Raw genomic sequence first — 25,184 nt, 5'->3', positions numbered from 1 at the left:
CTTATTTGTGGCACATAAGGAATAGCATGGAGGACATTAGGAGAAGGAAGGGAAAAATGGGGGGGCAGGAATCGGAGGGAGAGATAAACCATGAGAGACTATGGACTCTGAGAAAGAAACAGGGTTCTAGAGGGGAGGGGGGAGGGGGGATTGGTTAGCCCGGTGATGGGTATTAAGGAGGGCACGTACTGCATGGGGCACTGGGTGTTATACGAAAACAATGGATCATGGATCACCACATCAAAAACCAATAATGTGGGCGCCTGGGTGGCTCAGTTGGTTGAGCGACTGCCTTCGGCTCAGGTCATGATCCTGGAGTCCCAGGATCGAGTCCCACATCAGGCTCCCTGCTGAGCAGGGAGTTTGCTTCTCCCTCTGACCCTCTTCCCTCTCGTGCTCTCTCTCTCATTCGCTCTCTCTCAAATAAATAAATAAAATCTAAAAAAACAAAACAATAATGTATTGTATGGTGACTAACATAATAAAATAAAATTAAAAAAAAAAAAACCTATTGGCTCCCTCTGGTATAATGGACAGATAGACAAACATGAAATGTGGAGAAATAGGTCCACGTTGTGCCTCAGGCACAAACGTATGCTCTGAACTTTGATAAGCCTCTTCCTTTCTCTGGGCTTCAGTTCCTCATCTCTACGGGGATAGAGTTGGCTCTACCTGTGGGTTTTAAACTGTGCCCGAAAAGGGAGCTGAGGGAATAATGAGCAAGCCCACCCTCGCTTCTCTCCCAAGCCATCCTACTTCGATTTGTTTTAGAGAAGAAATTTCCAACTAAAATTCATCAGCTGGAAGTTCCCAGGGATTGATATATAATTTTGAAACGTTCTAGTCTAACTCAGAGTCACAATTTCAAATGGCTACAGGGATTAGGCAGGTCACTTAAATGAGTGAGGTGAGCCAAAAGTAAGGCCAAAGGGAGTTGTAGCAACTGTGGAGAAAGAGAGGTGCAGGTCCCTTGAAAGGGGACAGCCTCTCCTTAGCCCCAGCCCACAGTTACCCTGCAGGAATCAGGGCCCCATGTTGCCAGATCATCCAATATTCTAAGAAGAGCCAGAAATCAAGATTTATGCAAAATTTCCTGATCCTGAAAACATGTAAATTCAAACAAAACATGTTTGTGAGCCAGATATGTCCTGTGGGCAACCAATTTACAAATCCTCACCAGAGTGATCTGAGAAGTTTCTTTGAGCTCTCGGGGTCCTACGAGGTCCTGACGTCTGTTACGAGAGGAGGCAGGGCCCCTTTGTCCGGGGACACCCCAGAAGTTGCAGTAATCTCAAGCCGCTGAGCAGACTTCTGCAGGTGTGGTCTTGAGGAGCTCCTGGGGATCCTGTGCACTCCGACCGTCCTCCCAGGACCCCTGCAGAAATCTTATTTCAAGGACCAACTGCCAGCCTTCTAATCAATTCTTGATTCCAGATGCCCTTCCTCACTGTTTCTTTTGGCTCAAGTCCAAGACCAAACAAGGGATGTGACAGCTGGTAACAGCTCCCTAATATTTGCTTACCTTGCTCCCCATTCTCTAAGTACTCTTCTCAGAGAGCTCTGCAAATGGAAAGTGGCCTGTGAGATGCACTGGGGTGGGTCGTTGGGGCCCACCTCCCACTCCTGTTTACCTCCAGGCTCCCCTGGCCCCTTCTCCTGAGGCCCGATCTTCCAACATCCTTAGCATGACCTTGGTTCCCTCAAGGGCAGGTAAGTCAGGACCAAGTTTGCTGCTATAGTGTCTGGACCCCAGCCCTTCACCAGGGTCACAACCTCAGACACCCAGAGGGATCAGGTATGACACATGAGTGAAGCTGGATGGGGATAAGAGAAAACCAGAAAGCACAGGCTCAGGGAGCTGCCAGGTAGGAATGCAGGCCCAGGGCAGCAGGCCTTCCGAGGTAAGACTTGAGTCTAGGGTTTTCTGTGAAATCTTCCAAGTTGGCAGCTAAATGACATCTTTTAGAAACACCATTGGCCAAATCGAACACGTTCAAGAGCTGACCACCAGGTTGCCTCCCGCGCCTGGGACAATTTTCCGGCATTCCGGCCCACCACGCCCCCTGCTGGGCTCTCTTAGAACTCCAACCTGAGTGCTGCGGTCTAGCTCTCCAGAGAAAGGAGGAACTCGTTTGTTGAATGTGTATTCATCCAGGGTTCATGTGTTAGTCATCCTTCATGCATAGCACTGCACTTGCACATAGATGGCCCTCAATAAACCTTTCAAAGCTGAATGAATGAACGAATGAACCAAAATACGTGCTAAGGCTTAAAGCAGTTAAGTGACCTTTCCAAGGGATGCCGTCAAGACTAGGATTTTCACTCAGCTACATTTACTCAATTCTTTGTCTAATGCTAGTGATTTGTTGATTTGTTTATTCATTCATTTATTTACTTACTTATTGGCTTAGCAGTGGACAGTTTTAAGAAGTAAACTTTGACCCAGACTATAAAATTATTGAATTAATGAAGACCCTTCTCCCCAGTCTGAGAGCCTTACTTTGAACATCCGGGCCCCAAATCTACAGGACTAGATAATGTCTTAGGTTTTTCCCAAACCTGCAGTGTCTCTACCCCCTTCAGTCCCCTCCAAGTCGGGCTCTGAGCAAGGTACATCTTTCTAGACACCCCCCTCCCCCACCCCCACGCCCCAGAAACTGGGAAGCAAGGTTTCTCTGTTCTCCCTCGTGGTAAGAGCCATGAGGGTTCTTCTGCCCCTGAGTCCTCTGTTCCCTTCACACTTCCACTCAAGGCACAAACAGCATTCCCAAAAGCCCCATACAAACCACAGAGCTCCTGAAAAGGCCGTATATATAAGGCCCTGTGACCCTAACACAAGAGGAAGAGGCCTGTGTTGTTTGAAAACTCCACAGAGTGATTAATCACTCAGCAGTTCTCTGCAGGCACCAGAAGCCTTGCCTGCTCTTGACTCTCCTGAAGATGGGGTGGCAGAAACAGCAGGCTCGGTCTGCAGAACACAGTGGCAATACAAACCAGAACACAGAAGGAAAGAGGGCGAAAACTGGAGTCCAGTCCTCCCACTGCTGACCTGATAGTGTGACCCGAAGGCCATCACTTGACATATCTGGGCCTCTGTTTCCGCATCTGTAAAATGATCCAGTAGGATCTAGGCCCTTCCAGCGCTGATAGTCTGAATCCTCCTTAAGACTTTGTGTAGGATAATGGCTCCCAGGATCAGGCGCACAGCCTAATACAAACACATACACAAAAGCAAAATTAAACTTTAATATTTAATGAAATATATACATTATCCTGCTGCCAAAGGCAGCCGGATTGTAATTTTCTCGAGGATAATTTAATTTCAGATTTATATCAATGAACCGCACCTCCCCAGGGGGTCCCTTTGGCTGGCGCCCTCTCACACGCATAAATCAGAATCTAATTTATATGGGTGTCACAGCAGCAGACACTTGCAGCGCCTGGTGGGAACTCTGAGTGCATTTCAAGGCACAGGCAGTAACTCTTTGGGGCATTTTAATGGCATGAGACCGAATGAAAAGAAAAGCCCGGGTCTGAGTCTAAATGAGGGGGGAAAAATTTTTAATGGGTCTTTGTTTAGGTGGAAGTGACAAGGAGGCAGATTTCCACTCAGCAAAAGGGAAATTTTTTAGCAGACAGAAGTATCCAGCTATGGAAAGAGCTGCTGACGATGAAATGAGGTCCCCACCGTCGGAGGTGTTCAAGCACTCAGCCTTGAGTGGGCAGCTGGCGCCACTAGAGCCGTGGCCCCCAAACTTGCCTGTGTGAGAATCACCCTGTTAGCTTGTTAAACAATACACTCTGGGCCACGCTGCAAGGATTCAGGTTCACTGGGTCTGGGGTTGGGCCACGGAATCTGCAGTGTAAATGGTTCACCAGTGATTCTACTGCAGTTTGGGAAGAAACTGATGAGGTGACCCTTAAGAAACCTTCCAGCCCCCAAACCCTGTAAACTTGTAGTTCACATGGATAGCCTCCATAAGGGAATTCCAAACCAAAGGAGCGCAGAGTGTCTACCCAGATCAAGAGCTACTCTCCCAGACCGATGGGGAAATTGTAACCCAGAAACAGGAAGGGGCGTGCCTGAATCAAATAGCCAGTGAGTATTGGAGCTTCAAAAACCCAGGAAGTCCAGCACTCCCTTGGAGGGAAAACCTGGATTCCTACCACAAGACTGGGTCCCTTCCTGCACACCAAGATTTCTGAAAAGAAGGAAACTTTGACTGAGTTTGGGTAAAATGTTTGGGCTACTTTCTAAAAAGGGACAGAGAAGAATGGGTAAGAGGGGACACAAAGACATTTGCTTCCTTCTTTCCACAATCAGAAAACTTGGGTGTGAGTCCTGGCTCCACCACTTGCTGGCTAAATAAGCCCAAGTAAGTTATTAAAACTCTCAGCTCCACAGCAGGGACAGTGATTTTGGCCTGGCTCCCTCAGGACCTCATGGGGATCAACAAGAAAGCAGACCTGAAAAAATTCACAGGTTGCACATTGCAATCTTCATGTGAAGGATTATGAGCTATTATCCAAGTCTTCCCCACCTTCAAGGTCAGCTCAAGGTTTATCACCGTCACGAGGTCTTTCCTAATGCCTTGCTCCCCAGAACCTCTCTTACACCTAGACGCCTACTGTTTATAGCAATCTTACCCATAGTCTCACACTCCTCTCTGGTTATTTTATATTGGCCCCCTTGTCAGCTTATGGGGAAGCCCAGTGCTTAAAATCCAGCATTCTACCACTCTGAGACCTTGAGCATGCCCCTTCCTCTCTCCGAACCTCTCTCCTCCAAGTACAGCCAGTCACCAGCTTTGGAATTAGAGAACTCTGAACTCCAACCCTGGCTCAACCACTTACTAGCTGTGTGGTCATGAACAAATAACCTCTCTGAGCCTCTGTTTCCTCATCTGCAAAATGGAGGTAATAACCATATCTTCTGGAGTTGTTGAGAGGATATAATGAGATAGTATCAGTAACATTCTCAGCACAGCAGCAAACCCTGTGATGCTCAGTAGAAGGTAACTGCTCCAATTAATAGTATAAAAATGAAGAGATTGGGTTTCAGCTGGACAGAGGTCCCCTAACAATGAGATCCCAAAGAGCAAATATTTCTCCATGTCTTTCCTATCTTTTGCAGTAGAATTCAAAAAGCTTGCCTGGAAAGTATTTAATAAAGACTTACGGACTTCCCCTGAGGTTCCCTCTGGATTCCTCAGCTGGTAATTCCCATCAACGCCCTTTCAGGCAATCATCCTTGGTTCATAAGTTCAAGGCAAGGAACTTGCTGTTCTTGCGATTCCCAAGATGGCCTCCAAATGTTGGAGCCGTAAATACATTTCAGCCACAAATTAGAAGGCAGCCGATGGGGTTTGGGGAAGGGATTTCAGCCATATGGCAGGATGATGAATCATCCTGTGTTAATGAAAGTACATCCTAGCTTAGCCTCTGGTGTTCTGTACCTGGTGCTCGCTTGGGGACCAGGGAATCTGGCATAGTGATGTGGCTGGGAGTCCCTGCTGCTCAGGGGTGGTGGGATGGAGGGCATGTAAGGGTCTTCTCCACCAAGAGGGATCCATCCCTGAAGTCAGTGTTCCAGGAAGGGGTTCTATCCTGTGGGTTCCTTCCTGGCCATGGAGCTAAGCAGGAAATCTCTCTTGATTGGCAGGTCCCCCGGTGAATGTGAGCTGCAACATTTTCATCAACAGCTTCGGTTCCATTGCTGAGACAACTATGGTGAGTGAGTCAAAATACAGGCTGCTATTTCCTGCTGGGGACATCTCGCTCCCAGAAATATGTACCCTCTGCATTGGGCTTCCCCAAGGAGGGGGGAATCTGGTGTTTTTTTCAGATCTCCAGTGCATACCGTGCGACTGGGGCATTTTTACTGTCCTATTCAATGTTTTGGGTGAAGACACACATCTGCAAATGGCCAAAGAGACAGCAGAGCTAGCACATGCCAAACACCCAGGATAACAGAAACAAAATTATAGCAACAGGCTGAAGTTCTAGATGAAAAGAAAATGTAGAGATGCCTGGGTGGCTCAGTTGGCTAAGCATCTGCCTTCGGCTCAGGTCATGATCCCAGGGTCCTGGGACTGAGTTCCGCATCGGGCTCCCTGCTCAGTGGGGAGCCTGCTTTTCCCTCTGCCTGCCACTCCCTCTGCTTGTGCTCTCTCTCTCTCTGGCAAATAAATAAATAAAATCTTAAAAAAAAAAAAAGAAAATGTAAAGAGCTGCTTGTAAGTTTACAATTCAACTGTGCAAGAGCAGAAGGCTGCTTCTAGAAGCCTCAGTGGGTCTATTGGGTTGATTCAACTCCTCTCTCTGCTTTTGTATATATTTCAACATTCTCATAGTAAAAAGTTTAAAATAAATCAACTATACTGGAAAAAAAGACCAGAAGGAAAAAATACCAAAACATTAATAGCAATTATCCCTGGACTGCAGACTTACGGATAATTTTAATTTTCTTCTTTCAGTCTTTCCCTATTTTTTGAATTTCTGCAAGGAGCAAATACTACATTTGTGATTATAAATAAATGCAATGATACTTTAAAAATTTTTTCTCAATCCTTGAAAACAAAACAAAAAATAAATTGTACTTGTTTTGAAGGGAGTGATCTAGCTCGTGAGAAAGGAATTAAAGCAGCCTAAAGTCATCTCTTTATGAGCCAAGTGAGAGCAGCCAGCCAGTCACCAAGTGCTATAGACAGATGTTACTGCCAGGAAATCCTCTAAACCACCCATTTCTGGACATCCCCCTGGCCCTAGTCAAGTTCAGGCTTCCATGGGGCTTGCTCACATTACTGCAGAAGAGTCTGAACTCTCATCCAGCCCCACTCTGAGCCTTCTTTCCCACACACTGGTCTTTCTGAAATACAGATCCAATCACACCATTGCCCTGTTCAACGCCTCCCTGGTGGCTCCCCTTCACCTTCAGCACTAAGCCCCAATTCCTTTGCAAAGCGTAGAAGACCCTTGGTGATTCTACCCTGCTTCATCTCTCCTCTCTCTCTCTCTCGCTTCCCCTTCTGGATAATGGAAAGCCCTAGAGTTCTCCAAACAGGTGTGTCTCTGTCTGGTGCCACTGAGGACTCTGCCTAGAGCACCAGACCAGCCCCCCTTCCCTTGCTGACTCCTTCCCATGCTCCTCTAAGTCTATGCTGGAATTGCCCGGACAGGAAGCCTGCACACTCTCACACACGGGTACACGTGTGAGTTCACCTGTGTGCTTGCCCCAAGGCTACCATGAGTTCTTCCCACCCATTCTCGTGACACATTTTACAGTGGCCGTAACAGCACTTACCACTCGGGGTGTAACATGTAACAGGGTTAACCGTCTGCTTATTCATCCCTGCTCTCGCCATAACGTAACTTATTTCTGGGGTGGAATCTTGTCTCGTTTCCCGTGGTAACCTCAGCAGCTGGCGCGGTGATTCATTTATTTTTTATTTTTATTTTTTAAAGATTTTATTTATTTATTCATGAGAGACAGAGAGAGAGACAGAGGCAGAGGGAGAAGCAGGCTCCCCGCGGAGCAGGGAGCCCGATGCGGGACTCGATCCCAGGACCCTGGGATCATGACCTGAGCCGAAGGCAGACGCTTAACCGACTGAGCCACCCAGGCGTCCCTGGTGCGGTGATTTAATAATGGGTACTCAATAACTTCTTAAAATAAATAAACCAGTCATCAAGTATAGTGTCTGTTGACTCACACAATTATTTGGTCCTAAACATTTATGGAGATTAGATCCAATCTTTCAGTCCCGGACTGGTGAAAATCACTGAGCTCTATATCGGTAATGGGGCAAATGGTCCAAAATCTGTCCTTTTGCAAAGAGGCCTGTCTTGATAGGGTCAAGTAGACCCTGCCCGCCTCCAAAGGACAACTGATCAAACTCCCTAAAATTTAATAGGCCTATTATCTCCAAACCGAGATGATCCCACCTGTTGACTAGGAACAAACATGGCTGCTTTTCACTGGGTATCCAGGTCAAAAAAAACAAGTTTTTCCACACTTCGAATGGATGTCTTAAGAGCTCCCAGTGCTTTTCTTCTTGTCCCTCCCAAATCAGAAGCACATTATTCATACTCTCTGTGTGGTGACACTCTCCTTCTGGAATGGTACATAGTCATCAGATCAAGTCAGGGACCTCCCAGTTATGTAAAGAACTTGGTCCTTTGAGAACAGGTGTACATACCTGCTCTCCAAGCCCATCTCAACTTGTTTCCCTACAATGGCCGCACAGAGATCTATTTCCTGGGCACAGATTCCTCCTAAAAGAATAGCAGTTTGCCCTTAGCTTGTGTGGTGGTTACAAGCCAGGCTCTGGCATCACATAGACCTGGCCTCACTCACTATATATGAGGAGCTGGTTTGCTTCATGTCTTTAAGCCTCGGTTTCCCCATCTATGAAATCCCAGTGGTGACTAACATACTGACTTCATCGAGGTATCATGGGTGGAAATTATGTGCAAGAAAGTTTTTGTCACAGTAAATGCTTTTTGTCAGTGCTCTTAATGTTTCCCATGATAATGTTGATGACGATGATGATGATGATAATGGAGCCTGCAAAGCTGTAACTGATCAGCTGTACGATCCTGAGCCTCCATTTCCCCTCCCCCATGTCTCCTGCCTACCTTTCCAGACTTCAGTCCTGCTGCATTTTGCTCTCTATAGAGACAGCATAGCAATTAAGACACAATCTTCCTTGGCCAGACAAAACTTAAGGTTCAGCTCTGTGACCCCGGGCGGGGTAGCCTGAGTCAGCCTCCTCATCTGTAGAGTGGGGTACCAGTAGCATCCACCTTGTGACGTGTTGTGAGGATTAAGAGATAAAGCATAGAAAATGCTGAGCACGGTGCTTGACACAAAGTACACATGCAGTGAATATCAGCCATTATTATTAAATACAGCTTATAATTTTCAACACATTTCACACCCACTCTCTCATCTGATTCCTTCACTAAATATTTGGTCTTCCGACCACTCTCTACACAGTAGACATGGTAGACACTATGTCCCCCAGTGTGCAGCTGAGGAAACAGATACGGACACACCAGGCATGGATAAAGATCCAGTTCTCCTGACCCATAGAAGGTGTTCGCTGGGCACCACCCTGGCATTACATCAAAGGGCAAAGACTCAGGAAATCGAGGGGCCACAGACCCACAGAGCATGCATAAGCAACCACCTAAGCAGTATCAAAAGCGGAAATCCAACCTCACCTCGTGCCAGGCTCAGCACACCTCAGGGGAAAATAGTACATACTAAAACCAGAGATAGTCCACAAGGTAAGCCTGGGGGACACGGCCCCCTGCGGTGGAGAAACAGAATCCACAGACGAAGAATGAAGAATTGGCAATGATGTGCCTCCTTGGGAGTGGTCCACAGGTGATACAGTTTTCTCCTTCTTAATTAATGTTAATCCAAAATAGGAGTTACCATGTTCAGCTTGTACATTCCACAATACTGTGATTTTTCCCCCCCACTGGGGTCCTTAGTTATCTATATGCGTTCAATTTACTTTGCAGATGATTTCAGAAAAACAGAACCTAATATATCAGAACTAGAAAAACTTTAAGAAATTGTCTAAGGCAGTCCTTCATTTTACAGAGAGGGAATCTGACGGCTAGAGTGGGGACAGCATGGAGCAAGGTCACACAGCACGAAGCAGGTGTGACAGGAAACCCAGGTCTAATGCTCTTCGCGTGGCCAAGGCTTCCCCTCACCCTCAGCTTCTTTCTCATCTAGATCCCACCAACCAAACCCTTTGGATCACTTTCCCATTCAAGCCTCTTTCCTTGTCACTCAGAATATGCTTGGAGAGCAAGACTGGACCCATATTAATAACAAGAGCCACATCCACGCCTTAAATGCTACTGAGGGCCAGGCAGCGAGCAGAGCACTTCTGCATATGTCATCTCATTCAGAGCTCACGACAACCGCCATGAGGCACAGAAATGTTATCCCCATTTTACAGATAAGTAAGCTGAGGCTCAGAAAGGTTAAGTCACTTGCATAAAGTCACACAGCTGATCAGTGGCAGAGGTGGAATTTGAACTCAGATCTTATCTCCCCCCAAAGCCCATCTTCTCCTGAGCCAAATATATAAATATTTAATTCCTGGATGTTTGGCATTCCCCAGCCCTTGCTTGTTTCCTTTCATCATAAGGAAATCAGAGATGAAAGGGAGCTTCACTAAATGGACTCCCAGCCCAGCACTCAGTCTCACCGACCACGCAAAGAGCCAGCTGTGCCTCCTGGGCCCGTGGTGATATGGATGTAGTCCCAGTGCCAGAAACTTTCCAAGAGCAGCAGTATAAACAGCTGGAGTCCCCAGGCCTGACTATCTGCGTCCCAGCGCCTGGCTTTATTCACTGGCGCTAACAGACAAGCAGCAGAGAGAGGCAGCCAGAAAAGCAACAGGGGTCTCTACCCATTCCCGACGAGGGGAGGGCTGAAGCTGCCAGCCCTTCATCTGACCTTTCCAGGGACTTTCATTGAGGCGATGCAGAAAACAAAGGTAGGGTTGGAACGGGAATGGAAAAAAGGGAAGAGGGAAGGGGGTTCTGAACTAGAGCAGCCCCCTTGGCAGGCTACAAGAGAAAGATTGGGAGCTAGAAGCCAGAGGGATCCATCCAGCTTGTCTGGACACGCGGAAGTGTGCACTAAGTGCTTACACTACAGCATCCATGTGTCTGTGTAGTATTTATGCCCCTGTATATACTGTGGGACTGTGTATTTGTGCAAATGTGTATGCACATAGGCATGTGTACATGTATATGCTAGCTTAAAGATACTGAAACAGGTAACCTTCAAGAGAAGTGTGTATGACCAAGTACAGGTATGAACATAAGTATGTCTGCTTCTGTGGTTATAAATGTACATGTAAATAAGTATGGATTGCATGTTTCTGTGTGCACACATATATGTAAGAATATGTACAAGTACTTAAGGGTGAATGTACATGAAGTGTCTTGTCTTCAGTTACACAACTGTACATGGGGATTTGTGGGTAGATGAGCACATATTTAAGTATACGTCAGCATTTGAGTGAGCACATTTATGTGTGTATGCACGTGTGTGTGAATGTGTGTACACACAATTACATGTGAGTAAGTGAAAGAGTATTTAAATGTGTATCAGTATGTGAGTACGAGTATGTGTATGCATGTGTGCAGGTGCAGGTGTGAGTGTGCATGCGTGGGGACACACTGAGAGCTGGAATTCATGTGTAAACAAATGTGAGAGAGACAGAGTGTGTGCATGTGTGTATATGTGTGTGTGTGTGTGTGTGTATGGACGTCCTTTGGGCATGAATCCCAGTATGTCCATTATTAGGACCTGTGCTCTGGCCTCTCTTGCCAAGTCTTGGGCTAGCCTGCCATAGAGACAGGCACACTCTGTCCAGGACCCCCAGGGATTGATGACAGCCTATCCAACTCTAGTCTACAAGTTTGGCCTCATTTGTAGGTATTAAGGAGCAATGGACAGAGTCCTGACCCAGAAGTCAAGAGACCAGGAGTTGAGTTCTAACTCTGCCACAATTTCATGCTACTGATACTCAGTCCCCGCTAGGTATCTGGCTCCAAGAATGGTGTGTAAAACACACGAGTAATAGGTATGAAAGACTTTCATGAATGCTATAGAAAGGCAAAGGATTGTTAACTACTGAACCAATCAGCCAAGGACTCCAATACATAAGCCTGAGGAGATGCCTTCTTGGTTTTTTTCCTTCTGTTCCCTATTTATTCATTTATGCTTTCCACCTCCATGTATTAAGGTCCTATATGTGCTGAACATGGCATTAAGCTCTAGGAATAGAATTCTGTTTTATTCGTATTAGTCTAGGCTTTCCTGCTGCAACAAATAACCCCCCAAACCTCAAAGTCTTAAAACAACAAAGATTGATTTATCACTCATCTCAAGTCTGCTACAGATCCAGGGGATTCTCCAAGACTACTATCCTGGATGTCATGGCTGAGCATTACATCTCCATATCAATATGTGATTTCACATTTGTCGTGCAAGGGAAGAAAGCACTGAAGGCTTGAGCACCTCATTCTCCAAAGGAAGTCATGTGGCCCTGCCTGAAGAAAAGTGTGATCCCCCCACACCCCCAGAAGTAAACAGAATAGTAGTTCTCTGCTTTCTCATTTGGAGACGGTGAACAACAAAACCAAAGGTGACAACAGTGTGATGAGAGAGATCACAGGACACTATGGGACATAGCGAATCATGACAACCCATAGCAATATTGGCTAACACTTAGGTCCTATGTGCCGGGTACTGTGAAAATGCTGTTGTGTGACTTTGGGTAATTTTTCTAAAGTGGAAATCTGTTCATGGTACTCTCCATGTTAAAACCTTCCAGCAGACAATGATGTCACGGAATGACCCAACTGTAAGAGGGTTTTAAGAAACCTGTTTGTGTTCAACGGTGCTAAAAGAGGGGGAAAGTCAAGTAAGAAAAGACAATAGTATCCAATGGGTTTGGCAGTGGGGGCTGCAGGAAGGGGAGCGTTATGAAATTAGGGAATGTAACATCAGGGGCATGGAGAAAGCAGAAGACAAACTGAAGCAAAGACAGTAGGAAGATAATTCTTCCAAAAAGCTTGGCTGTGAAAAGAAGGTGAGGTGGCAGTGTTTGTCATTTATTGACCACTTTATTGAAAACCAAGCATCTGTGCTTAGCAAATTATGGGGATTATCCCATGTAATCCAACAATCCCATTTTATAGAAGAGGAAACGGAAGCTCAGGGGGGTTAATTCACCGAAGCCTTTCCAGCCGATAAATGTCCTCACCAGTTACCACCCCGCCTCCCCCCCGCCCCGCCCCGGCTGCCTGACTTCTAAAGCCCTGCTCTTGGCCCAGCCCACCTGCTCAGCATGGGGCAAGAGGAAAGGTGGCAGAGCCAAGGGGACGATGGGCCCTCAGAGGACATGACCTCATCCTGGTCTTTGGCACTGTGGTCTGGTTAATCAGTAGGATTTGTGCAATTCTATCAGAACGTGCATCACAACAAGACCTTGTCCATCCATCCCTTTGGATATTTGCAAATGAGACCTCAAGATACACAAGGACAGCTACCACTGCCCCTTAGTCCAACCCTAAATGTTAATACATTGTTTGGGAAGCAGTACTTTACAACTCCAACCTACTTCTGGGATCAACTGATTGAATAAAGCAGATACATTGAGTCATGAAGATAAAACTAAATCCATCTACTTTTTTTTTTTTAAAGATTTTATTTATTTATTTGAGACAGAGAGAATGAAAGACAGAGAGCATGAGAGGGAGGAGGGTCAGAGGGAGAAGCAGACTCCCCGCCGAGCAGGGAGCCCGATGCGGGACTCGATCCCGGGACTCCAGGATCATGACCTGAGCCGAAGGCAGTCGCTTAACCGACTGAGCCACCCAGGCGCCCTAAATCCATCTACTTTTTTCCAACCCTGCTGATGTCAGTCTAGGTGACATCATCTTTCTCCTACTTGACTAAAACAACCTCCTACCTGGCTTCCGAGCCTCCCCTCGTCCTGTCCCCTACTGCTTCCCATAGTGGCTAGAGAAATCTTTTGAAGCCCTCAATCCAATCGCAGCATTCTCCTGCTTCAAGCCCCGCAGCAGCTTCTCTTCCTCTATTCTGTTCTGTTCCCTCCACCCAGACAGATCTCTGTGTGAAAGGGCTCCTTCTCATCCTGCAGGGCTCAGGTATCTCTTCAGAGAGCTCTTCCCTGACTCCCTATCTAAAAATGATCTCCCTTCCAGTCACTATCACATCACTATGTTCCTTGAAGCAACGTCTCAAATGTAAACAGTCACCCGTTTGTTTGTTGTCTTGTTTGCTTTTTTATTTGAAGGGGTTTTGTGTTTTTTTTAATTTTATTATGTTATGTTAGTCACCATACAATACATCATTAGTTTTTGATGTGGTGATCCACGATCCATTGTTTTCGTATAACACCCAGTACTCCATGCAGTATGTGCCCTCCTTAATACCCATTACCGGGCTAACCAATCCCCCCCGCCTCTAAAACCCTGTTTGTCTCTCTCAATCATCTCCATATACCCAGTGCCCAACACACTGCCTGAACCATAGGAGCTCAATCAACACTGGGAAAGAATTAACCTTGGAGGTCCTCTAGTTGAACGGCCATCTGTTGTCAGAATCTCTGCCACAAACACTGTGGCCAAGTAGTTTCTTCTTGTATACCTCCAGAGACAGGGATCTCCCTATCTCCCAAGGCAGCCCATTCCACCTTTGGACAACTCTGAAATCTCCAATTCTGTTCCTAGGGCCACAGAGAACCAATCTATTCACCTGACAGTCCTTAGATAACTGAGGTCAGTCCTCTTGCCCCCTGCCCACACCTGGCCTCTTCAACCATCCCCCATGGTGCCCAGTCCCTTTACCATCATGGTGCTTGCCAAGTACATCCAGGGCCATCGACTTTCATCTTGAGATGAAAGGCCAAAAAATGAACCCCAGCCCCCAGGATGCTCAGAAGCCTTCACCGAAGCCTTTCCAGCTGATAAATGTCCTCACCACTTACTACCCCCCCGGCTGCCTGACTTCTAAAGCCCTGCTCTTGGCCCAAGATGAGACCACTGCCATCCCAATTCTGGGTTAGTGGGCTTCAAAGCATTGCTTTTAACAGCAGCTCAGTTCAGTTTTAAGCTAAATCTTATGTAGCACTTTGACAAACTGATTAAACAAACCAAAACAAGGCTATCCCTTGGTTTTTCCCTCAATCCCTGCCTCCCCAAGGCCACCCCAGGGAACCTCCTCAGAACCCTAAAATCATTTCTATGCATGCCACTTCAAAGACATTTCCCATTAGGTAGCCATGTCCCAGTGTTAACTCACACTATGCTACAGACAGCTAGACTCTGGAACATTCTTTTCAGTACCTGAGTAACAGATGAAAACAAGCTTTTGTAGTAAGTCCAATAAAAAAGAAAAGAGAGAGAAAGAAAAGAGGAATGCCCCCTGCTTCCCACTCTCCTCCAACTCCCACTGCCCTATCCTGAGTTAAGCACTACAGACAAACAGGTCATGTACATCCTACTACCTTGCTCGATCGCACATACATTTATGTACATATGCACAACCGTTGTATAAATAGGACTGTGTTCTTTCCCTTCCCACCGTGTCTTGGAATCTCTCTCCCCGTGACTACATATGGGTCTAACTCATTCCTACCTCTCTGCACAACACCAACTTGGAATATGAGTTGGTTTATTATTACCACATGCCAGATATGACAAATAATTCTAATCTGTTTCCAAGCTGTAGGGCCTGCCTGTAAAATCCCATGCTCCATGGGGCACCTGGGTGACTCAGTTAAGTGTTGGACTCTTGATTTCAGCTCAGGTCATGATCTCAAGGTCGTGAGGTGGAGCCCCACATAGCATTGGGGTCCATGCTCAGGGGGGAGTCTGCTTGACATTCTCTCTCTCCCTCTGCCCCTCCCCCTGCACTCTGTCTCTCAAATAAATAAATAAGTCTTTTAAAAAAAATCCCATGCTCAGGACAGGCCATCATTCTGTGGTATTAAACCACTCTTTTCAGGATGCCTGGGTGGCTCAGTCGGTTAAGCGTCTGCCTTCAACTCAGGTTATGATCTCATGGTTCTGGGATCAAGTCCCACATCAGGCTCCCTGCTCAGTGGGGAGTCTGCTTCTCCCTCTCACTCTGCTGCTTTCTGCTTGTGCTCTCTCTCTCTCAAACAAGTAAATAAGATTTAAAAAAAAAAAGTTCTTTTCCTGATGGACCTTTTATGTTTATGCAGTTTTTTACTATTACAAACAATGCCACAAAGAATATTCTTGTACATAACTCTGCACATTTCCTCAGGATATGTTCCAGAAGTGGAATGACTTGATCAAAGGACATGCAACTTTTTGTGATTTTGACAGACACACTGCCCAGCTCATTTCCAAAGCTTCTAATTCACTGTCCCCACAACAGTGTTCATCTCTCTTTATCCTTACCGACCCAAGATATTATCAAGCCTTTTCATTTTACCAAATGGGATTTTTTAATGGTGCCTCATTGTCATTTTTAATTTTCACTCCAGACTCCTAGCGAATTTGAGCATCTTTGCATATTCTTTGCATGCTGGGCATTATCAATAATATTATAGGTTTCCCTTTTTACATGTACCTCCTTAACACAGTTGGTTTCGTTTTTCTGTAAAGTATTTGGTGGTGGTTCAACTCTATTTTTCTCCAATTAGATAGTAATTTCCCCATCGTTATTATTTTTTTTTAATTTTATTTATTTATTTGACAGAGAGAGACACAGCGAGAGAAGGAACACAAGCAGGGGGAGTGGGAGAGGGAGAAGCAGGCTTCCCGCTGAGCAGGGAGCCTGATGTGGGGCTCGATCCCAGGACCCTGGGATCATGACCTGAGCCGAAGGCAGACGCTTAACGACTGAGCCACCCAGGCGCCCCTCCCCATCATTATTCTTAAGTGGTCAGTATTTCTCCACTGGGAAATGTTATCCTTCTCATAAACTAAATCCCCATATATACCTACATCTGTTTCCAGTCTCAATGTGTTGTTCTGTTGCTCCATTTGTCTGTTTCTGCACCAGTACCACACTATTTTAATTACTATGGCTTAATGTTATATTTCTATGTCTGGTAGAAAAAGTTCTCTGTTGTTCTTTATAAGGTTTTCCTGATGTTTCTAGCCCATTTCCCCTTCCATATGAACTTTAGAATCAGCTTGTTGAGGCTGATAAAAATCGCCTCAGGTTTTTATTGGGGTTGCACTGAGTTTATAGATTAATTTGGGAGGAACTGACATCTTTACAATATCATATAAACACGGTACATCTCTCCATTTATCTAGGTATTCCTTTATGCCTTTCAGTAAAGTTTTAGAGTTGTTGGGGTTTTTCTTAAATATCTATGAGTCACAGATTCTTGTTAGGTTTATTTGTGGATATTTTGTGAGGTTGGCTGCTATTTTGGATGAGATCCTTTTTGTTGTTGTTGCTTTTTTCCATTACACTTTCAGTCTCTCTACACAGCTAATGCTAGGTCATTTTTTATACTCTTGGGTTTGGGGGAATCCAAGAGAAAGTCTATTAAATGTCATCCAATTAGATACGGCTCAACACTCCACAAAGCCTCAATAAACTGAATACTAAAAGAAGGCCAAAGAGAGAAGGCTCAGAAATGCCATTAGAGTCTGTTACAGACAGAAAACGGGGCTGGATGCCTCTCTCCCAGCACACCACCGAGGGGGGCATCGCAATAGGGAATTTATGACAGCTCAGAGTTGGCTCCCTATCATCGGATTCAGAAAGGCTGACTCAGGACAATCAAACCCACAAAAGACTGAAGTTGGTAAATAAGACTGCCACGTTATTTAATTTACAATGGGGCCTTCCATTTGAGTAACAAAAATGCTAATGTCCTCCATGAAAGCACTCCCTTGCCGCTCTCTGAATATCGGGGAAGCCAATCAGGAGTCACATTAGACATACCTGGAACTACAGGAAAAGAAGACAGACAGGCTTTAAGGAAAATTTCATCCAGGCCAGAGAGAGATCTAAGAAAGCATCCCTGCCTCACCACACAGAAACCCTCTCTGCAGGAATGAAAATGTTGGTGTTCCCCCCTACCAGATGATGCTAGATTACTAACTGCCAAATTCCTGCTCCTCAAAACACCCTTTCTCATACTACTAAATGAATATCTCCCATAGGTTTATAAAACAGTTCTCTAAATGAGATACAGTCCAGTAAATTAGGGTTCCAGTTATTAAATTACAAGCACAGGCCTGTTCTAAATCATCGGGATTACACGTGGGACATTGTGATTGATGCTGGGCCTTGCCAAACTCCTCTACTGAAAATTCTTCTCTGCTGTTACTTTAACCCACACAGAGCAACCTGGTTTCCATATTGCCAAATGTGCTCATGGCATGTCTCACTACTGCGCCCCGTGCTGCCAACACTGTCCTCGTTCCTCTTTCCAGTTTAATATCCACCCCCAATTTGCACCCTTTGGCAACCAGTTATGAAGCCACCTCACTGTTTAATATCCCAATCCAAAGTTCTCCACCTGCTATTGACTATAAGGACATGCATGAGCCAACCTGTCACATGGGCTCAGTGGCATCCCAGTATACTATGTCTATTATATTTCTTTACCTACCCACGTAGGAATTTGGTTTAAAAAGAAAAAAGGAACTAGAGAGGCAGCATGCAGTTGTGAAAAGAACATGAAATTGGGAGCCAAACAGTCCTGGATTCATATCCCTGCTCTAGCACCTACTAGCTATGGGAGCTTGGGCTAGACATTTAACCTCTCTTTGATCTCCCTGGATTTCAGTTTCCTCCCCTGTAAAATGAGGATAATAATACCCAATGTGCTAGGTTGATGAAAGGTTTAGAGATACAATGCATATAAAGTTCTAGCAAATGCTAGACTCCCAATAAAAGTAGCTGCTATTAGCATTTTATGTAATTATTAAACTCATGCTGTGTTTTAGTGATCCCCTAAAGACAAACAAAGACGCTCAGCTCCACTGGTCCAAACCATCTACAGTTCTTTACAACAAATGTATCTCTGGTTGCGTGAGATCCGAATGAGAATGCACCAGGCAGGGTGGTGACTTGGGAGAGGTTCAAGCCACAGAGCCGGCATCTGGAGCCAAGGAGTCAATGGGTCGGGATCTGGGGAGTCTGCCAGCACTGGACTTGAATGTAGAGCAGACGATGGGTCAAACTCAAGGGTCAGATCAGGACTGAGGTAGAAGCACTAGTGGACTGCTGGACTTGGGGCAGAAGCTTTGTCCTTTTAATACTTCCTGATAATTGTGGGTCTCTGCAAACCCACAGCTACATAACCATAGCTAGAGGCAGTATCCGATGGCATTCAGGTGACATGAAACTCTCACTTGGGGCAATTCTAGGAGATCCCGGGTGGTGCAGTCTGGGACTTAAGTGCGTGGGCTCTGGCATGAAAATCTTGGGTCCGAATGTCAGCTTCGGCACTTACTCGCTGTGTGATGTCAGAAACAGTACTTTCACCTCTGTGTGCCTTGATTTATCTAACTGTAAAATGGGAACGGTAATAGAACCTACATCACAGGATTATTATGAAGATAAAATAACACACATCACACTCTTGGCATCATTCCTTACATGTGATAAAGTCTCAATCTTTTTTTTTTTTTTTTGAAGATTTTATTTATTTATTTGACAGAGACAGACACAGCGAGAGAGGGAACACAAGCAGGGGGAGTGGGAGAGGGAGAAGCAGGCTTCCCGCGGAGCAGGGAGCCAGATGCGGGGCTCGATCCCAGGACCCCGAGATCATGACCCAAGCGGAAGGCAGACGCCTAACGACTGAGCCACCCAGGCGCCCCGATAAAGTCTCAATCTTAAGTATTAGTATTATTTGCACCGCTGTTATCAATTCTGGATCTACCAGTAACTAGTGGTAGATTTTAGGGCTTTAATTTCCTCACCTGTCCAGTGGGGAGAAGAATCTTCTCTTCATGCCAAATGGCACAGAACAGCAACTAAGTATGATGCATTATTAATAAAAAGGAGCCAATGCTATATACTACTTAAAAGCAGACTTTGGAGTCAGCCAGTCATGGATTCAAGTCTTGGTTCTGTCACTAACTTTACACAAAGCCTTTGATATCTCCAGGCCTCAGTTTATCTGTAAAATGGCATTACTGTGAGAATTTAGAGAGAGAATATTCACTAAAGCTCTTAGCACAGGACCTGGCACTCGGTCAGGATTTAGTAAACTCTGCATATGCCAATGAGCCAGGTCCTTACTCTCACAAAACTGGGAAGAGCTGGGGCTGACTTGTCCCACAAAGTCTATGACTTTGGCTCCCCAGTGCTTCTCAGAGGTCTGAGGAAGTGCTTGGGAAGAAGGGCAGCAGGTGGGCAAGGAAGCAGCGGCTCATAAACCAAGCCTGGGCATCCTCTACTCTGATGCCCCCAGTCCCTGGCTTTCAGCAGACTGGTCCAGCTCTCATGCTAATCCCAAATCCTGTCAGAGCCAAGTTCACATTCGAGCTTCTCCAAGGAGAGCAGAGCCTGCTCAGTGGCACCTTCAACTTGGTTCTCCTTCTCCTACCCTCAAAGGTGTACAAGGAGATAGGAAAATAAGTGGGATGGGGTCAAGATGTCTGTATGCAAGTCCCACCTTAGTCGCTGAATTGCTGTGTGGCCCAAGGAGAGTCCCTTTCCCTCTCTGGGCCGTGTGTAAAATGAAAACGTTGAGACAGAATTCTCCACAGGTTCTTTCTAACTGTAATATTTGATGATGGTGACAGAAGTATGATTCTCTCATCTATCCCAATCTCCATTCCTGCTGTCTTAGCTTAGCTCGCCCTTCTTGGGCTGCCACAACAGCCTCAAAACAGGTCCCCCTGTGCCTGTTTCTCTCACTTCCAGGACTTCATGGTCTTCCTGCCATACTGACCTTTCTGAAGTCAAACAGAGATATTGCTCCACTGCTTGAGACCCCAGCGGTGCCCAGTTGACTACATGACAAAATCCAAACCCCTTGGTTTGGCAGTTAAAGATATCTGCAGTCTCAAATCAACCCATTTTACAGCCTTATCACAACAGAGTAGCTGAGAGCATGAACTTGTATAATCAGACAAACCAGATCCAAATTCCAACCTTACTGATTACTGTGTAAGTTTGGACAAATTATTTAACCTCTCTGAATCTTCGTCTATAACTCAGGTTGAAAATACCTATGTTATAGGATTGTTTTAGAGATAAAATGAGATGAAATGTGTGGCGTGCTTAGCACAATGCCTAGGACATAGTAGGTCCTCAATAAGGGGGACCTATTATTACTTATACGGCTAGTGGTTGAGCTAAGCTGAACGGTCGGAATGCCCCTACCTTCACATCTTTGCTTGTGCTGTTCCTTCTACATGAGATTCCTTCTACCTGCAACTATATACATCCTAATCTAAAGATTCTGAGGAGGCCACATCCCAGTCCTCAAGTCCCGTCCTGCTCTAAGCCTGACTCCTCACCTCTGGACTTCCTCCTCACACATCCCTGTCCTCCTTTCCAGCTGAAATTAGATAGAGCTCCCATCTCAGAACAACACCAGACCTAGAGATGCTAACTTCAGTAAGATGAGGCCAACTGAAAGGGGCTATTTCCTGGAACCCCTGGGTGGCTCAGTCGGTTAAGCATCTGCCTTCAGCTCGGGTCATGATCCCAGGGTCCTGGAATTGAGTCCCACATTGGGCTCCCTGCTCAGCAGGGAATCTGCTTCTCCCTCTCCCTCTGCTGCTCTCTCTGTCAAATAAATAAATAAAATCTTAAAAAAAGGCGGGGGGGCTATTTCCAATGTCACCTTCTCTCTGAAAGCTTTTCCAGATTCATCCAACCTGGCTGGAAACTATCTCAGTGGCTTGAGAGCAATATCTAATAGCAATGTTTTAAAACCCCTTTGACCTCTGTCACTGTCAGCTTTGTATGGTAGATATTTGTGTCCATATCTTGCCTCGCCCGCTAGATAATTTGAACTGTCTGAGGATAGAAACCAAGACCTTATGCTTCCATCGTCACCATTCTAGGCCTAATACACGTTTATAGAGTAGAAAAGAGTCTAGAGAAGAGACATCCCTTGAGAGCCAGAATGCTGAGACCTAGGAAGGTCTAAGAATCTGGTTCTTTGTCCAGGGCTTGGGCGCTGTCTCTTGGCTCTGACTGCAATGGTAACAACATCCTGCCCACCACATCCCCTTCTCACCAGCACACTCACACAGGCTCTTTCCTACTAAAACGCTTCATGCTTCCTCTTTTGCCACAGTACTGAGTTTAGAGGAGCTTACTGGAAAAGGTCAGAATCTGAAATTAGACACAGTGGGGGTGGCAGTGGGGGGCAGATCCCACTGCAGGTGGCACACAGAAAGCGGCCAATAAATGTTTATTGAATGACAGAATGAGTGAATGAAGGGATTAATGCTCTGCCTTGGTCTTAGAAGCAAGGTAGCTGCCCAGGTACCAGAAAGCAGACCATCAGGGACTCTTCACAGGGAGGATGGGTGAGTTGATGCTAAAGACTATTGAGCTAGAGTTCTGGAAATCCCTCCCACCTCAGACTTAGATGGGCCACCCTTGAGAGCTTGAGACCTGGAAGCCAACTACCGGAGCTGGAGCCTGAGGTTCTAGGGTAGAGAACTCAAATGTTGCTCCTCTGGCCCCTGAACCTGAACAGGGCCCCCCAGCATGTCGAACACTGACCAGTGTGATTGCAGGGCTAACTAAGCAAAACAGCCTTTAGCCTTCAGCCTATTACACCAATTACATCGATCACCTCCAAACTGCATTTCCTACTGCCGTTTCCCAACCAGAGGGGAGAAAATCGATGCAACAGCTTCTTTGGGCAGCAGCTGCTGCGGGCAGAGCGGGGGCTGCCGGGAGGAGGAGTCAAGCTGCCCGAGGACACCAGATACATCCTCCAGGTCTCCTGCTCTCACTTTTCATCAGCCATTTCATCACGAGACCCTATGGCTTCTGCTTTGTTTTTCTTCTTTTAAGGGATGTGCCTTTACCTTTTTTTTACCATCAACATGCATTTACTTTTATAATAAGAAAAAATATTTTTTAAATATCAGTCATAAAATGCAAACGTAATAATGTCCTCCCCTAGTTAAAATTCTTCAAAGGCTCCACATGACTCTCAGGATGAAGCCGAAATTCCTCAGGGCAGTTCGCGAGGCCCTGCAAATGGTCCTCCCCTTTCTCATCTGCTTGCTCTCCTTTCCAAAGGGCTACGCCCTGCTTTGCCTCTAGGCCTTCCAATATGCAGTTCCTCCTGCCCCAGAGGGCTTGTCTTCTTTGGCTCAACCATATCTGGTCTGACCTTGAGTATCACTTCTTCTGGAGCCTTCCCTGACCACCAGCCCCCAGTCTAGCGGGAGGGCCTGTCTTCTACACCTCCCTGGCACCCTATACTTAATCCTTATGGGAGCCCTTATGTCCGTGTGCTGTCAGCATTACACTTAGGCTCTGTGGCTGCAAGAATATGTCTTTCTTGTTCTCGGCAGATCCTCCATTGCCTAGAACAGTGCCTAGCACTCAGTAGATGCTCAGTTAAGTGTTGCCGGAAAAAATTAAACTAGTAGCAATTAGCTATTCGATTTGGAAGGGTTCTTTGAGATCATCTATCCTAACTCCTTTTAACACTAGAGACGCAAATTCAGGTTCCAATCGTGGGTCCTTTACTGAATTGCTATTTGACCTTAGAAAATGCCTTCCCTCTCTGGGTCTCAGGCTCTCCACTCTCAAATGAGGAAAGCTCTTCTTGCGTGAACTTTTTCTGGCTTTGCCTCCTCCTCCCTCTGGGTATTGGGTGGCTCCTAGGTACACTGACTGGGTGGGTAGGTGAGACGGTGCAGGAGAAATGTAAGGTCAGGTTCATCCTCTCAAACTGTTGCTGATCAAGTGGAGGAGATAAGACACATACAGTGATTCTGTTTTGCTGGGAGATCAGAAAAGGAAGAGGCCATGGAAGCCTGGGGGCAGAAGCTGAAGCTGAGCAGGCAGAATTCACGGAGGCAACGAGGAGGAGAGAGGAGTATCCCCAGCACCCAGCTGGCTATCCGCCCCTGTGGGACGGAAAGGCGGGTGGGGCTGACGGGCCTTCAGAGCCCAGCTCTGCCACTTACTAGCTCTGGGCCTTGGACAAGTTTCACAACCTTTCCAAACCTCGGTCCCCTTCCCCTCACTACGGGAACTTGGATGTCTAGTTTGCAGGGGTTTTGCGAGGATTAAGTGTGTGAGACAGTATCTAGAACGGCGCCTGGTACCTAACAGACCATTTTAAGAAATGCCACTTTCTTTTCTTCCTTCCAGCCACATAAACAGGATTGACATGTCACTGTCAAGAACCTCAAAAGCGCAGCTGGGGTTTGGGGACTGGAGGCTTTTCCTGCCCCACCACTCATGGTCTGTTTCCTATGACATGACTTGCCCAGTGCCCCATCACACACACACACACACACACACACTCCACATAAAATTGAAGAGAGAAAGAGAGGCTACTTCTAATTCCCCCGTAAGAGGTGGCCAGATTGGGAGCTGTCCATTACTGTCAGCAGGAAAGACCAAGTATCAACATCCAGGTCTGGCCTAGAGTCCTCCCTCCACCAATGGACTTACAAGACATGAGATTATGAGACCAAATGTCATTTTCTATGGGGCTGGAGGGAGAGGCTTCAATTAAATTATAGCACAATCCTATAAAATACCTTGGAACACTTTATGAAGCTATTGATATTTCTGCAGGCAAACAGAATGAGGCACGTACTGTGGGGGGAACTGGTAGGGGTGAGGGTGAGGGTGGCGAGGAGGGTTGTTTGTTTTAGTCCATCCCTGCTGATGACAGATCGAGAGTGATTAGGAAGAGAAAATGTAGCATGACCTCATTTCTCCAGCACCTTCAGGGGAGGCAGCAGGCACTCCTGTGTGGAGATGATTCCTGGAAGGACAGCAGTCTGAGTTGGACTTGAACCGAGGTTATTGATCTTTTGGGGAACTACAGACCCTTTTGAGAATCCAACATAGACAGCCACGTTCTTCTTCCTGGGAAAACACAAATAAACCCCAAATTCTACTTACAGTATCATAATATTCATAGATCCCAGGTTTACAATGCCTCCCTAACAAAATCGAAAACATTTCTTCATGAAAATATTTCTTAACTTCATGACCCACTTTCCTGGCATGGAGACCTACCCATACCACTAACTGCTTCTCAGACTGTGATTGGTTGCTGAATGGACTCTTTCAGCAATCCTAGGACCAGCTGAACAAATCCTCAGCTAGGAGTCAGGACTCTTGCACTCCACAGTCAGCTCTGACCTGCCTTTTCAGAGTGATCCTGGGTCAGTCTTAACTCTCTGGACTTCAGTTTCTCCATCCAGAAAAGAAACCAAGGTGGGGGGTGGGGGAGGGAGTTTTGACTAGGCCGGCAATTCCTACATACATTCTGTAGAAGGCAAGCATCATGCACAAGATGCAAGAGTTCTGTACTCAAAATAAATCAGGGAAATATATATTCTATTCCCCTCTTGGAGATACATACAAATAATTAGCATATTATGGTCTCCAAGAACTCCCGCAATAAAAAAATCAGTTGCATTTGGTTTAGTCCAACATT

General features: G+C 46.1%; 1 long non-coding RNA gene across 2 annotated transcripts in view; it reads right to left on the bottom strand.

The window, feature by feature from the left end:
* Positions 1-25,184, bottom strand: part of LOC145722445 (uncharacterized) — an 87,795-nt gene that overhangs the window by 18,499 nt on the left and 44,112 nt on the right. The window contains exon 2 of one of the 2 annotated variants that reach the window (XR_014146732.1): positions 24,463-24,607. This is a non-coding gene — a long non-coding RNA (uncharacterized LOC145722445). Of the gene's footprint in view, positions 1-19,187; positions 24,608-25,184 lie in introns of those variants that run through there. The other variant, XR_014146731.1, reaches the window with a different exon arrangement.

Source organism: Leptonychotes weddellii, chromosome 7 (assembly GCF_054177405.1).
Source record: "Leptonychotes weddellii isolate Sample4059 chromosome 7, ASM5417740v2, whole genome shotgun sequence".
NCBI lineage: Eukaryota > Metazoa > Chordata > Mammalia > Carnivora > Phocidae > Leptonychotes > Leptonychotes weddellii.
This window is presented reverse-complemented; position numbering and strand designations above follow the sequence as displayed.